General features: G+C 44.5%; 1 non-coding gene across 1 annotated transcript; it reads right to left on the bottom strand.

The window, feature by feature from the left end:
- Positions 1 to 554: 554 nt before the first annotated feature.
- Positions 555 to 636, bottom strand: trnas-uga (transfer RNA serine (anticodon UGA)). The gene has a single exon. It is a non-coding gene; the product is annotated as a tRNA-Ser (tRNA).
- Positions 637 to 15,731: the final 15,095 nt, after the last annotated feature.

Consider the following 15,731-nt stretch of genomic DNA (forward strand, 5'->3'; position numbering starts at 1 on the left):
GAGGAAGACTGCCAAGACCTCGCATGCAACAATCTTCTTGAAAAAAGATATATCTGGAAAATAACTTTTCGATCCGTGATCTTTGACACAGAATCTCCGAACAGGGAAAAAGAAATGACAAGAAGATCCAAAGACAAGAACCTACAGCTGCATGGTTTTGAGAAAAGAAATGCTGTTTTGCAAACCTTAACTGGGAGTTTTATCTGAATAGTGTTATTGAATGGAACGTCAAAATGGGTAATAGAAATGCATTGTCAATCGTGGTTTGTTAATTAATCTCTCTTTTACTTTAGAAATGAAGTGTTGAAACTTTACTTTGTGTAGTTTTTGGCCAATCGAATTGTTGCAGATTTCTGTACGGCACAAATCGATTCTGTTTTGCTGTTTTTATCGTATGCTGGAGGGTTTACGCTGTGTCATAACCAGTCTAAACAAATTTGGCAATACAAGTGTGGGTCGAAACAGTTCATTGAGTGCACTGGAGATTTGCATCATACATGACCTGGAGGAAGTGATTCTTCCCACCATGATCTGAATCTCCAAAAGCACAACGCCTTAGTTGACAGGATTCGAACCTGCGTGGGAATGTCCCAATGGATTTCAAATCCATCGCCTTAACCACTCGGCCACAACTACAAATCGGCACTCTCTGTTCTCATTTCCAGTTCTCTGTCTCTGGGGAGCTTAGCAGGAGTGAATCATTGTTTGGTTCATTTGAATTCAAAAACCACAGCTTTCAAATCTATGAAATGTAGGGGCAAAGTGGGTCTGTGTGTTCCACTCCGATAGGTGGGATCGATATTCAGCTTAAACGAAGGCGGAAATTGCAGGAAAACACTCAGCAGGTCGAGCAGGATCTGAGCTGAGAAAAGGCGATTCAACGTTTCAGAACTTCTTCAGAACGTTATCAGAACTCTGTTTTCTCCCAGTAGTACTGACAAACCTGTTGACATTCCCCAGAATTTTCTTTTTTTTTCAGAATCCCAACATGCTCATTCCTTTACATGAGCCATTAAAACGATACAGAAATTCCTTTGCGATTCTGGATAAGATTCCTGTTTGGGGAACATTTTCCTGACCACATTAAAAAACCTGAGCTGTGCAGGAGAGAAAACCAATGAAATATGAGCAGTGAGAGATCCGACCCTGAAACGTCCCAAACCACAACCGTTCGGTCAATGGATGAGCGTGTTGACCAATTACGCAACAGAGACGGTCGAACTGACTCGTTGCACGATCCAAAAATAGGCTTTTCACGAATTCAAACTTCAGCCTGTCCTTCACGAAGTGATTGTTGACCTGTATGGGTTTTACTTTTGCAAAATATATCCTGGGACATTCACTGTCGTGAAATGGCAACAATCCTGTCCCCTCTGCAAACACATCCACGTCACAGCAACCAACTTTTCTACAACAGGAGTTCTACTCTCTTCGAGGCTTTTTCGCAACTTGTTTGTACCCGAGTCTTCTCGTGGTCTTGTCGCCGTGGCGAGGTTTGAATTCCTGATGCGCAGGAACCAAATTCCTTTCAATGTCTCAGATCGGTTCCTGTCCAGAGAACAACGGAATCAACGTCACGGCCTTTTAAAGACTGGCCGTGTTAAGTGGGACAATCCAGCTTTCGTTCACCTCTGATTTCGCTTCCCAAAGAGATTCCAAAGCTGGAGACATGCGTTTACTGTTTTTTTTGCCTTGTTTTTTTAACCTGCCAACTGTTAAAAAAAACCTACTGTTATTTTCCCAAAACCTCTTCGCAGTCCAGCATTATGTCCAGCGATGAGCAAACCCCTTTTGTCGAGAAACTACTGAGGTTGGGATTCTTCTTTTTGGAACAAAGGTTAACTGGAGATTTTCATGGTCTGTTTATAATGATAGGGAGAGTGCAGCGCGGGTGGGTGGGTTGATGTTCTGGAGGAAATGTTGCCAACGATCAAGGTCCGTCTCCAGAGGACTGGGACTAAAGATATTGAGTGAAAAACAAAAATTGCGAAGAGTATATAGAGCCTAAACTCAGGGGAACCGTTAATTATTTAAGACACAGATGAGGAGGACATTCGGTCTTTCCGACAGTAGCAAATCTGCTGAATTCTTTACAATGGAGGGCTATCACGTTTGAGTATAATCAAGGTTGCGACGGCCGCACAACTAGTCACTCTGGGAATCAAGAAGAATGGGGATAAGGCGGAAAAGTGCAGTTAAGAATTAACCAAATCAGACATGACCTCATTAAAAGGTGGAGCTGACCTGATGGGACGAATGGCTTCCATCTGTTCCAACATCTTATCTGTCATTTAGAAACTGCGAGAGACAATTATGAAGAAAGAAATTCCAGGACGTTGATAAAAGATGATTGGAGTGAAACTGAGTCAACATCATTTGTTGAACGGAAAAACACACTTTACAACGTTGTCAGAGTTATTTGATAATATTACAAGCAGAGTTGATCAAATGTTGGTTGGCATTCCATAAGGGACCAGATCAAAAGCGATTGCACAAGGTCGGAGATCACGGTGTTGAGTTAAAAAAAATGCCAGGATTGTCCGTTTTTTATTTAATGGAAGACACAGAATCTGGGTTATTGCGTATATTTCAAGTTGTAAAATTGTAATTAGTAAAGTGCTGGAATGGTCAGTCATCGGACTTCAATGCTTTATATCTGCCTCAATGACTTGGTGGAATTGGCAGAGTGAAATGTGCCCAGTTTTACTGACGATTCTCAATACGTGGGAGGACATTTTGCGATGAGGACAGCGGAATCTAGAAATGGATAGTTATAGATTGAGTGGGTGGGCAAGCAATAGGTGCACGGAGGAGGTTGTAAAGTTGACAGTTTGGAGGGGAGGGTGATGCACATGGGTGGGAAGAAAATGTGACAGATGTGACAGGACATAAGGACAGAGCTGGAAGTTTTGAAGTGAGGAAAGATGGTGGAGGGGAAATGTGGAAACGAGTGAAATTCTTATTGATGCCAAGGGGTTGGAGGTCCCCATGTGGAGATTTAGCTTTAGAACATCGAACAATAGAACAACACAGCGCAGCAGAGGCCCTTTCGCTTTCGATGTTGCGCCAACCTGTGAACTAATCTCAGCTCATCCTCCTATATTGTCCCATCATTATCCGTGTGTTTATCCAAGGATTGTTTAAATTTCCATAATTTAGCTGAGTTAACGACATTGACTGGCAGGGTATTCCACGCCCTTACTACTCTCTGAGCAACGAACTTGCCTCTGACATCCGGCTTAAAACTATAAACCCTCAATTTGTAGTTATGACCACTCGTAGAAGCTGACATCATCTTCCTGAGAAAAAGACTTCCACAGTCTACCCTATCTAATCCTGTTCTCATCTTGTAAATCTGGGGAGTACGTTTGATCGCTGACCAACACCCTAAACCTCAACTTGAGCTACCAACCTTGCAAAATCCTAGTAATACTGTATCAAATCCGCTCTCAGACTTCTTCGTTCCAATGGGAACAGACCCATGTCTCTCAGATATTCCTGACAAGACTTTTCCTCCAGAACAGGCAATATCTTGTTAAATCTCATCTGCAACTTTCCCAATGCTTCCACATCATTCCTGGAATGTGGCGAGCAGGCAATTCAAAATATTCCAAGTGGAGCCACACAAGTGTTTTCCATCGTTGCAGCATGACATTTTGGCTCAGGAACTCAATCCTCTACCAATGAAAGTACCAACTGCGTACTCTTTCGCAGTAGCACAGTGGTTAGTACTGCTGCATCACTACGTAAGAGACCAGACTTCAATTCCCGCTTCAAGCGACTCTCTGTGTGACTTTCCGCCGATTAGTTCGTTTTCCCCTCAGAATCCAAAAAAAATGTGAAGGTTCGATAAAGGGGAAGGGGAGGAAAATTGGTCTGGTGGTCGCGCTTCGGCGGGTCGGTGTATACTTGTCGGGCCGCAAAGCCTGCTTCCACACAGTAAGTAATCCAATAAAAAAATCTATCTGGCTGGAAACTATGTACATGGACTCCAAGGTCACTCTGTACATCCACATTACCAAGAATCTTTCCATTAACTCAGTATTCTTCCTTCCTGTTATTGTTCCCAAAGTGAATCACCTCATATTCAGCTGCAGTGAACTTCATTTGCCACCTCTAAGACCAATTCTGCAGTTTATCCAAGCTGAGAGAGCCAAGAAAGCATGCATTGTCAGAGGGCCAGTTCTGACGGAACGTCGTTTTTTCTTTCCAATGCAAAAGTTTAGTGCTGAAAGATTGGGCGCTTTTGGAGGTTCAGTGCTGTGGGAGCTGACGCTGTCAGAGCATCAGTGCTGAGGATGCAGAAACTCTCAGATGGTTAGTGCTGAAGGAGCGGTTACCGTAATATGGTCAATGCTGAGGGAGTGGGCACAGTCAGAGGGTTATTGTTGAGGAAGCAAGCACTGTTGGAGGGTCAGTACTGAGGGAGAGGGTACTGTCACAGGGTCAGTGCTGAGTAAGTGTCATCGTCGCCCGTTCAGTTTTGGAAGAGTGGATGTTGTCGGAGGGTTAGTGCTGAGGGATTATATTTAATTTATTTCATGCCAATATTTCCAGAAACAAATCAAAGGCAGCTGGATATGCAAACTGTCCATCAAATCATTCTTTGGCAAGTCCGAACATAAACAAATTATCTAAAACATCTTTCATATTTGAGGACATCCTGCCTGTTTTTTTTTGTCAAACATACGCTGCCTGTCTGGTCAGCCATACATCATCCATGTTATGATCTCACACAGCCTCCCCATGTTTTTCACATACATCCTCCCAAACTCCATCTAACAGACCCTCCATGTCTTTGTCACACACACCTTCACTGCATGGGACAAACTCGAAGTCTGTCAGTACTGGAGTAGGCTTCACTTAAGCCACTCCCAGGGGTATGATTGTGTTAAAATGGTTAGAAGTTGGACGAATCCAATTTCCACTGACCTAGCCCCAATCCCACATCCCTGTCTGAACTGGATTAAGACCGCAGCGAGATATGACCAAGAGAGTGAGAGAGAGAGGGAGACAGAGATTCATAGAAATTGAATGCACAGAATCAGTACCTTCAGTCCAACTTGTCCACGCTGATAATATGCCATGAATAACTCTCATCTCATCTGTCAGCATTTGGCCCATATCTCTCTCACCCCTTCCTACTTATTTATCAATCCTGATGCATTATAAACTTTGTCCTTGCCCCAGCCTCTACCCCTCCCTCTGGCAGCTCATTCCACACTTGCACCATTCGATAGGAAAAATGCTGCGTGGGGTTGGAAAAGATACTCTCAGGCGTCCACGCTGCTGAGGCACCTGTGGGTTCACACCGGCGGGAAGCCATTCATTCATTCCTCTTGTTGGACATGACTTAAAAAGTCACCCAACCCACTGAGACATCTTGGCATCCGCGCAGATGATAAATATTTTAGTAACACTGACTATAGCTGTTAATTTTATTCAATGATAAGTAAATATATGGTGAGTGGAGAATAGATAAAGAGACAGGAGGGACAGATATGAAATGCTTCAATCCTTCATTAAATCTATATCATGTAAAGATTGATTTCCGTTTCTTCCTTCACCATGATTACCTTTTTTAATGTAGGAGAACAAATTAGAGAGAGAAGTATTTTCTTAACTTTCCAAAGAGGTAAAGCAATGCAAGACATACTCAGTTAATTTTCATCTGTCAACGTGTACTTTGGCACGCTTAATAAATTAGATAAAGACATTTCCTCACTAACAGTGACCATCAAGTATACACTGAAGGTTATTGGATAGGGCATCGTAGAGGTCGGTGTCCAGTGAACTATCTTAAGGATTGGTTAGGGGACCTCTGTTCTTTGCGATGTTTATAAATGCGTTGGACGAGGAAGAAGAAAGATGAGGTGAGGAATTTTGCCGATGACATGGAGGTTGGTGGTGTTGTCGATCGTGTATTTGGCTGTTGTGGATTGCAATGAAACATTGCGAGTTTGCAGAACTGGTCTGATGTGTGGCAGATGAGTAAAACCGGAAAAAAGTGTGGAATCGTTCACTTTGGAAGTGCGAATTTCCATGCAGAACATAGGCTTAAAGGATTCCTGGCAGTGTGGAGGAGCAGAGGAATCTTGGGTCATAATGGCTCTCTTTACAGCAATTGTCAGACGTTGGTCTATCCCAATAACCACGCAAGTTAAAATCTACCAAGGAGCTTCCAGTTTTACAGATAAAGTGATGAAATACTTGTTCAAAGTGACAATCAAAATGAAATAACTCGTTTCTGGAGTACTTTAGGAGAATCTTCGAATGTAGTATCCACCCAGGTTACAATTAAAGTCGAGAAAGGTGAGATGATTTGAACAGGTTGATATGCTTCCTTGGAGATATTTCGATAGTTTGGCAATAAATTATGTTTCGGGAAGTTACATTTGATAATCTCGTCATGACCAATCAGAGCAGGACCATGGAGACTCCTGTTGTGCCTGACATTCGTTTCAATAAATGCACCTGGAATTTCGAACACATCACGATGTTTAACTTTCAGTAAATGTGCTGATATGATGTGTTATTACGAAATAAAGAACGTGTGAATTCACAGTGAACCTGCACTGGAATGGGTCTGAAATACACGTTACTGTTTGAGGAAAAGCCGGACATGAAACGATTTACGTGTCCTGGACAATCGGGCTGCATTTTGACATTTTCGATACAATGACACATTCTCCCATAGGGAACTATCTTTAACCAATCAGAAGAGAGTTAGTTCTCACAGGGAATGGGCAGGAATGCAGCGAGGATAATCAGGAAGTGTCTACACACTTAGATTGGCATGATTAAGAACTGTACACATTTCGAAGACAACTGAATAAAAAGGATGGCAAATTTTACACTAATGTTTAATCTGTTGCTTGAATCTCAAGCGTCTGTGTATGAGTATTTTGTAAACTCACGGCACTTCTCAGGAGAAGGATGGGTCGAGTCGATCTGTTCGCAAGAGTTGAAGATGGGGATTCTTTAAATAAACTGACCTTAAGTTACTAAAGGTGATCTTTTCTCTTTCTTGCACAGTGAATTCTTGTAGGAATCAATAGTAATGTGGAGATTTTTTTGATGTGTGGGAAAGTGCAGCTAATTCCTGCTAATGCACAGTTGATCGGTTATAACCCTGCGAATGAAAGTACAGAATCGAGATAACAGTGATATATTGAAAAAGTCAGAATTAAAACAGTGTATGAAAAGCAGCACCTGCTATCAAGAACAAGGTCAGATGTTATGCCTGAGATTTGTGGACGGACAGAACGTGAAATACACAAATAAAATGAAGCTGACACTCAAAATACAGCTTCAATGACGTAGTTGAAAGGGAGAACTGCAAATGCTGGAGATCAGTCAGGAGCGTGTTTCTTAAGAAGTACAGCAGTTCAGGCATCTTCCGAGAAGCAGGAAAATCGACGTTTCAGCAAAGATCCTTCATTACTGCTGAGGGTTTGAGCCTTGCGGGTGGAGTGATTAAATGTCTGGGGCGTGGGGCTGGGGGAAAGGCAGCTGAGAGTGCAAAAGGGAGATGGAAGTGGGGGAAATGCTGATAAGTCAGAGGGAAGCAGGATGGACAGATAGGACAAGCCATGACGCGGTGCTGAGATGGAAGTTTGGAACTGGGTTTAGGTGGGGGAGGGGATATGGGGAATCTGGTGAAATCCATATGGATGCCATGGGGGTGATAGTTCCCATGCGAAATATTAGGAGTGCTTTCTCCAAAGTCAGGTGGTAAGGGAGTGGCGATGGAGGAGGCCCAGGACCGGCATGTCCTCCGTGGAATGGGAGGGCAGTTGAAGTTTTTGGCCATGAGGTATTTGGTGCAGGTGTCCTGGAACGCTCACGAGTCAGCATCCGGTGTTCGAAGTGCAGAGGAGACTGCATCTGGAGCAATGGATACAGGAACTGGCATGTTATGGAGATGGAGGAAAAAGTATGATGATGTGGAAGGCTGCTTTGTGGTTTTGGACCCTGGTTGGTGGGATGCGTGGGAGCAGGTTTTGCAATTCCTGCGGTGGAAACAGAAGCGGCCAATATCTCTGGTGTTGTGTTTTGTTTGGAGGTGGCATAAATGGCGAAGGCTGTACTTTATCTGCAGAGGTAGCTGGGGAGCAGGTTGATAACCAGGGAATCTTTGCTCTTTTTGCGGTTGGAGGGGTATGTTTCGAGTGTTAAGGTAAAGGAAATGGACGAGATGCATTGAAGGGCTTCATCAACCAGGTAAGAGGGGAAATTGCGGACTTTAGAAAGGCGACCATCTGGTGTAATCTGTGGTGAACTAGTCATACAGTCATAGAATCATAGAGATATCCAGCAAGGAAACTAGCTCCGGTCCAGGCCTTTCATGCCGTCCAGATATCACAACGCAATCAAGTCCCAACTGCCAGCACCCAGCCCATATCTCTCCTCACCCTTCCTATTCATATTCTATTCAAAATGCATTTTACATGCTGCAATTGTACCATCCTCCACCACTTCCTCTGGCAGCTGATTCCATGCACGTACAACCCTCTGTGTGAAAACGTTGACTCACAGATCACTCTTATACCATTCACCTCTCACCCTAAATCTGTGTCCTCTAATTCTGGACTCTCACACATCATCGAAAATAATTCGGCTATATTCCCTATCCCTGACCCTCCTAAATTTGTAAACCACCAAAAGGTCACGCCTCAGCCTCCAAAGCTCAAGGGAAAATCTCCCCAGCCAGTTCAGCCTCTCCATGTAGCTCACATCCTTCACCCCTGGCAACATCCTTGTAAATCTTTTCTGAACCCTTTCAAGTTTCAGCGCATGTTTTAGATAGGAAGGAAACCAGAATTACACACAACATTCCGAAGTGGGACTAAGCAAGGTCCGGCACTTCTGCAAAATGGACGGAATGTTCTGATCAATAAAGCAAAGGATACCAAACGCATTGTTCACTATCCTATCTACCAGCAACTACACTTTCAAGGGGCTATGAACCTGCACTCCATGGTCTCTTTGTTCATCAACACTCACAATGTCCTCACCGTTAAGTCGAAATGTCTTGCTGAGTTTTGCTTTCCCAAAATGCAGCACCTCGCTTTTACCTTAATTAATCTCCACCTGCCACTTCTCAGCCGATTGGCCCATCTTACATAGATCCTGTTGCAATCTGTGGTAACCTTCCTTGCTGTCCACTACACCCCCAATGTTGATGTCATCTGCAAACTTACTGATTATGCCACTTTTGCTCCCATCCAAATCATTTATAAAAACGATGAAACGTAGAGGACCCAGCACCGATCCTTTTGACACTCCACTAGTCACAAGCATCCAGTCTAAAAAGCAACCCTCCAACACCACCCTCTGCATTCTCCTATTCAGCCAGTTCGGTATTCAAATGGCTAGTTCTCCATGCATTCGTTGAGATCTAATCTTTTTAATCAGTCTCCCATGGGAAAACGTGTGCAACGCCTCAGGACGTCCATATAGATGACATCTCCTGTTGTGCCCTCATGAATCAATTTAGATATTTTAATTAAAAATTATCCATATAATGTGAAATTTGAAAAAGAATGATTTTCGAACATTTACTGCTGTGCTGAGTTTTGCAAACAGTGCTTTGCTGAGGTTTGCAGCCAGCTTGTCTCTGTTTCAATTTTGAAAACATTCAACTCGACCTTGCGAGAGTTCGACACAGTGAAAGCAATGTGAGAGGACTGAGAATTTGTCGATCGCCCAAGCACTGCCATTCGAATCGAATAGGGTCGCAGTAAGTGTCGCGACTTAAGTAATCATACATAGAGACTCACTCTAAGAGAATAAATAAATCAGGAACAGGGTTCAGTGACCTCTCGCGTGGTAGTAGAGCAATACCCAAGGGAAGAGAATAGCCATCTCTGGACTGGTTCAGAGACAGCACATTTAAGGGTAGTTTTAGACTTGGAGCCACCACTCGCTGAGTTCGACTCACCAAAGGCGAACTGGATGCGTGGTCTCTTGGTTTACGAAAACCAAGACATTGAGGCGGACTTGTCCAATGCGAGAGCGAACCTCCAGAGGCAAGAACGCAAGTCAAAGGAAAAAGATAACGGTACCGCGTGAGAGAGAGAGAGAGAGAGAGAGAGAAAGAGAGATTATCACTTTTCCAGTTACTCTAAAAATGGGCTCCGACAAGAGCAAACAAAAGGACAGTCCACACAGTACGTGAAAGGGCCAACCAAAAATGCAATACATGCTAAATAATTACGACCTAGCGTGTGTACAGCAGTTAGATTTGTGGATCAAGGAATGTGGTTTTCCTGAGGGAGGAAGTTTCAGTAAAAGACAGGTGGAAATATTGAGGACGATGTTGCAGGAGTGAGAGAAGGAGAAAAGGACGGGAAAAATAGAACCTGTGAATTGGAGTGCTTATAACATGAGGCTGATATCAGATAAAGGAAATCTCAAGTAGGTGGTAGATCAAATACACGTACAAACACAAACACACATGCAGACGCATGCGTAACACAACGTTACGACGCTGTGCAGCGTCTTAAGTAAGTTTCATACTCTGACCTTTATGACTGCCCTCTGAGATCAACAGCCCCTCTACGAGATCCGCCTGGCGAAGGTTTCCCGTCAGGGTCCATCGTCAAATGGTCTGCTGAATCACCAGTCTCACGCCATACCTGCAGCCAATTGAAGGAAGAAGCCCAAAAGAAGGACAACCACTCCAAGATGGAAAAGTATCCAGGGCCTGTTCACGCTCACCCCCCGACGGATGATTATTCAGACAGTGAGGGTACTGGCGTATGATCATGTAACCAGGTAGCTCTGCAAGCTCCAATGTTTGAAGTTGCAGGTCAAGAAGGGTATCCAGTGTTGGTCCATCAGCGATGGACCATGAAGGATCTGGAAAGTTACGTATGGGCAGTTGCTTGACTCATGCGAGGTTGGAAGTAGTAAATTCACCAAAGAAGTGGCAAAGTTCTTTCCTGAGTTCCATCCACGTCACACGAGATGAGACGTCTCCTGGGATGACAACTAGGTGCCGATGTCACTAAAATCAAGTATAAGTGGCCAGCCGCAAACGTCCATGCCAAAGTAGCCAACGTGCAAACGGACCAGAACGGAGACTCAAATGCTTTCGTTGCAGTGCTGGCAACGGCCTATAGGGAGATATTTCCAGTGCGAATGGACATGACCAAAATAGGAATATGTCAACAACGGGAAGGTGAGACACTGTCCCAGTCCCTTCCGCACCTCACTGAAGTCCATAATACCCATAGTAGACTGAGACCACCCGACGACGTAACGGCAGAAGAAATCACGCCGTATGAGGCACACCTGAGGAACAGCTTCATCAGTGGAATGAAGGACGAAACAGCAAAAATGGTAAAACGCACGTGTACTGCCTGGGACACGGGAAAGCTGAATTTGATAAAATAACATGCGATACATGGTGAAAAATTGCTTACACAAGAGAAGGATAAGTGGAAAATAAAAATGGAACAGCAAGCACATAAAGCTCCACTTAATATGATGCAAATTGTCACCCAGCCATTGGAGGGAGGTGCTGCAGGAAGAGAAAAAAGCAGAGGTGGAGGTCGCTGAAGATGAAGAGGAAGGGGTCGCAGAAGAGACGCTCGCAGAGGTAGATCTAGCGGTCCTTTGTTTGCAGAACAATGGTTCTCTTGGCGAGACAGTGCCCACACAGACAGCTTCAATCGGCCCGAGAGTCTGGACAGCAGGGTGACTGACAGGGAAAGGCTGAGGTGGAGGTGGACAGCCAACAATGTGCAGTTAAGCCCCTTTCTCTTATGCTTGGCAACGAGGACTCGCTTATACTAATCCCTTGCACTAATCTTACGGGCACTGAGACATGTCCAAACTCTATGTTGAGTGGTGAGATGTGGATAGTCTGTTCAAAATGACAATGATGCGTATAAGTCGATGTTTACCTCGATATTATACGTGTAATGTACATCACTTACGTTTTTGGTAGATACAGGGGCAACTTACTAGATCCTTAAAGTAAGCCAGTTTAAACAATCGAAGTAAATAAAGATGAAAGAATGGGACGTGGGGAGCTGGTTCAATCCAGATATGCTGACAGATAAGAAGAAATCTGATTGAAGATTTGTAGCGCGGGTATCCGTTGTTGTGGTTCTGCTCGCCGAGCTGGAAGTTTTTGCTGCAAACGTTTCGTTCCCTGGCTAGGGAACATCATCAGTGCTGTTGGAGCCTCGTGTGAAGCGCTGCTTTGATGTTTCTTCCGGTATTTGTATTGGTTTGTTATTGCCGCTTCCGGGTGTCGGTTTCAGCTGCAGTGATTTGTATGTGGGGTCCAGGTCGATGTGTCTGTTGATGGATGTTCTTGCCGTTTCCGGGTGTCAGTTTCAGCTGTAGTGGTTTGTATATGGTGTCCAGGTCAATGTGTCTGTTGATGGAGTTTGGGGATGAATGCCATGCTTCTAGGAATTCTCTGGCTGTTCTCTGTCTGGCTTGTCCTATGATAGTGGTGTTTTCCCAGTCAAATTCATGTTGCTGGTTGTCTGAGTGTATGGCTACTAGAGATAGCTGGTCGTGTCGTTTTGTGGCTAGCTGATGTTCATGGATGCGGATTGTTAGCTGTCTTCCTGTTTGTCCTATATAGTGTTTTGTGCTGTCCTTGCATGGTATTTTGTAAACTACGTTAGTTTGGCTCATGCTGGGTATTGGGTCCTTTGTTCTATTGAGTTGTTGTCTGAGCGTGGATGTTGGCTTGTGTGCTGTTATGAGTCCTAAGGGTCGCAGTAGTCTGGCTGTCAGTTCTGAGACGCTCCTGACGTATGGTAGAGTGGCCAGTCCTTTTGGTTGTGGCATGTCCTCGTTCCTCGGTCTATCTCTTAGGCATCTGGTGATAAAGTTGCGTGGGTATCCGTTTTTGGCGAATACCTTGTATAGATGTTCCTCTTCCTCTTTTCGCAGTTCTGGTGTACTGCAGTGTGTTGTGGCCCTTCTGAATAGTGTCCTGATGCAGCTTCGTTTGTGTGTGTTGGGGTGGTTACTTTCATAGTTTAAGACTTGGTTTGTGTGTGTTGGTTTCCTGTGTACCCTTGTGGTGAATTCTCCGTTGGGTGTTCTCTCTACTAACACGTCTAGGAATGGGAGTTGGCTATCCTTTTCCTCTTCTCGTGTGAATCGGATTCCTGTGAGTGTGGCGTTGATGATTCGGTGTGTTTTATCTATATCTGTGTTTTTTTTTACAGATATAGAAAACCACACCGAATCATCAACGCCACACTCACAGGAATTCGATTCACACGAGAAGAGGAAAAGGATAGCCAACTCCCATTCCTAGACGTGTTAGTAGAGAGAACACCCAACGGAGAATTCACCACAAGGGTACACAGGAAACCAACACACACAGACCAAGTCTTAAACTATGAAAGTAACCACCCCAACACACACAAACGAAGCTGCATCAGGACACTATTCAAAAGGGCCACAACACACTGCAGTACACCAGAACTACGAAAAGAGGAAGAGGAACATCTATACAAGGTATTCGCCAAAAACGGATACCCACGCAACTTTATCACCAGATGCCTAAGAGATAGACCGAGGAACGAGGACATGCCACAACCAAAAGGACTAGCCACTCTACCATACGTCAGGAGCGTCTCAGAACTGACAGCCAGACTACTGCGACCCTTAGGACTCATAACAGCACACAAGCCAACATCCACGCTCAGACAACAACACACTAGTACAAAGGACCCAATACCCAGCATGAGCCAAACTAACGTAGTTTACAAAACACCATGCAAGGACTGCACAAAACACTATATAGGACAAACAGGAAGACAGCTAACAATTCGCATCCATGAACATCAGCTAGCCACAAAACGACACGACCAGCTATCTCTAGTAGCCATACACTCAGACAACCAGCAACATGAATTTGACTGGGAAAACACCACTATCATAGGACAAGCCAGACAGAGAACAGCCAGAGAATTCCTAGAAGCATGGCATTCATCCCCAAACTCCATCAACAGACACATTGACCTGGACGCCATATACAAACCACTACAGCTGAAACTGACACCCGGAAACGGCAAGAACATCCATCAACAGACACATCGACCTGGACCCCACATACAAATCACCGCAGCTGAAACCGACACCCGGAAGCCGCAAGAACAAACCAATACAAATACCGGAAGAAACATCAAAGCAGCGCTTCACACGAGGCTCCAACAGCACTGATGATGTTCCCTAGCCAGGGAACGAAACGTTTGCAGCAAAAACTTCCAGCTCGGCGAGCAGAACCACAACCGATAAGAAGAAACTAAATTGGCTAACTCAGGCAGTCCTGAAAAGCCTAAGGGGATAGCGTGGCGTTTCCCTGCGATATCAGTCTCGGAGCCATGAATACAAATCATCCCAACTGAGTTGTAGGCAAAGGGCAAACATGATGTGGGGCTCATACCGGGCTGAGAACCGATAAGGATAACCCAGAGGTCTGAGTATTGTCCTTTTAGAACACAATACCCATGAAAACACTAGGCCACAGAAGGAATTACTCCTGTCTTTGAATGCCTCAAAAGGCTAGAGTGATAATCTCCTGTGAAAACTCACCAGTGTGAACACCCATTTTTTCCGGCCAAAAATGCAGACATTCCCAGTGAACCGGAGGAATAGAGATTTGTTCAAGACCTGCAGGCAGTCAATAATGCTGTTGTCCCACGCACCCCAAATATTCCCCACTACTAGACTATATTAGCTCAAATTCCAGCGGAGAGCAAATGGTTCTTTGTTGTGGATTTAGCACGTTTTCTTTCATGTACCAGTGTATCCAGACAGTCAATTCTGGTTCGCTTTTTCATTCAAAGGGAAATCGTATATCTTCACACGACTTTCTCAGGGTGAATGTGAGTCCTCCCACCATATATAACGAGGCTCTACGCAGGAGTCTGGAAACTCTTGTTCTTATTCCAGGGTCCGCGCTTCTGCAGTTTGTCGAAGATTCCTTGTTAGCGGCACCAACGAACGAACAACGTGAGAAGGATTCCCTTGCATTTCTCTGCCATCTACCGAGGGAAGGGCACAAAGCCAGTCTCCCAAAGCTATACTTTGTGGTACAACAGGCAACGTTCTTAGTTCACTTACTATCTGAACAAGAGGAGACCATTGGTAAAGACAAAGATCAAACAATCCAGCAAATTCCAACGACTCATACGAAGAAATATTTAGGATTCTTTTGGGCATGTGCTCCTAATGTAGAATGTTTATCCCACATTACAGAACCCTTGAGGTGTCCCTCAGTGACAAAGCCCATGTCCCATTGCAGAAAAGAGTTCGTTGGAGTGGACCTCAGACACCAGGAATGCCTTTGTTGAATTAAAAAAGGCTCTCCAAACTACACCTACAGTGGGAATTCCGAACCCAAGCAAGCTTTTTTGTGCAAACAGTAGATGAGAAGCGTGACTACGTGACATCTGAGCTGTTGCAGGATTCGGGTAAAATTGAGGCCGATAGCACATTTTTCAGCTGACATGGACCCCGTAGCGTCAGCAGTGTCTAAATAACTGCGAGCCACGGCCGCGGCTCAAAAGGCTGTTGGAACATCCAAAGATATAGTCGGCACTGTTGAATATACCCTTCTGGTCCCATATGCAAAATCCTTACTCCTTCCCGAGCAGATGAACACACGCATGTCAGCAGCACGTTGGCTCAGATATAATACTGTGCTATTGGAGATGCCTCACATTATAACAAAGTTATGTAACGTC

Source organism: Hemiscyllium ocellatum, chromosome 8 (genome assembly GCF_020745735.1).
Source record: "Hemiscyllium ocellatum isolate sHemOce1 chromosome 8, sHemOce1.pat.X.cur, whole genome shotgun sequence".
Classification (NCBI taxonomy): Eukaryota; Metazoa; Chordata; class Chondrichthyes; order Orectolobiformes; family Hemiscylliidae; genus Hemiscyllium; species Hemiscyllium ocellatum.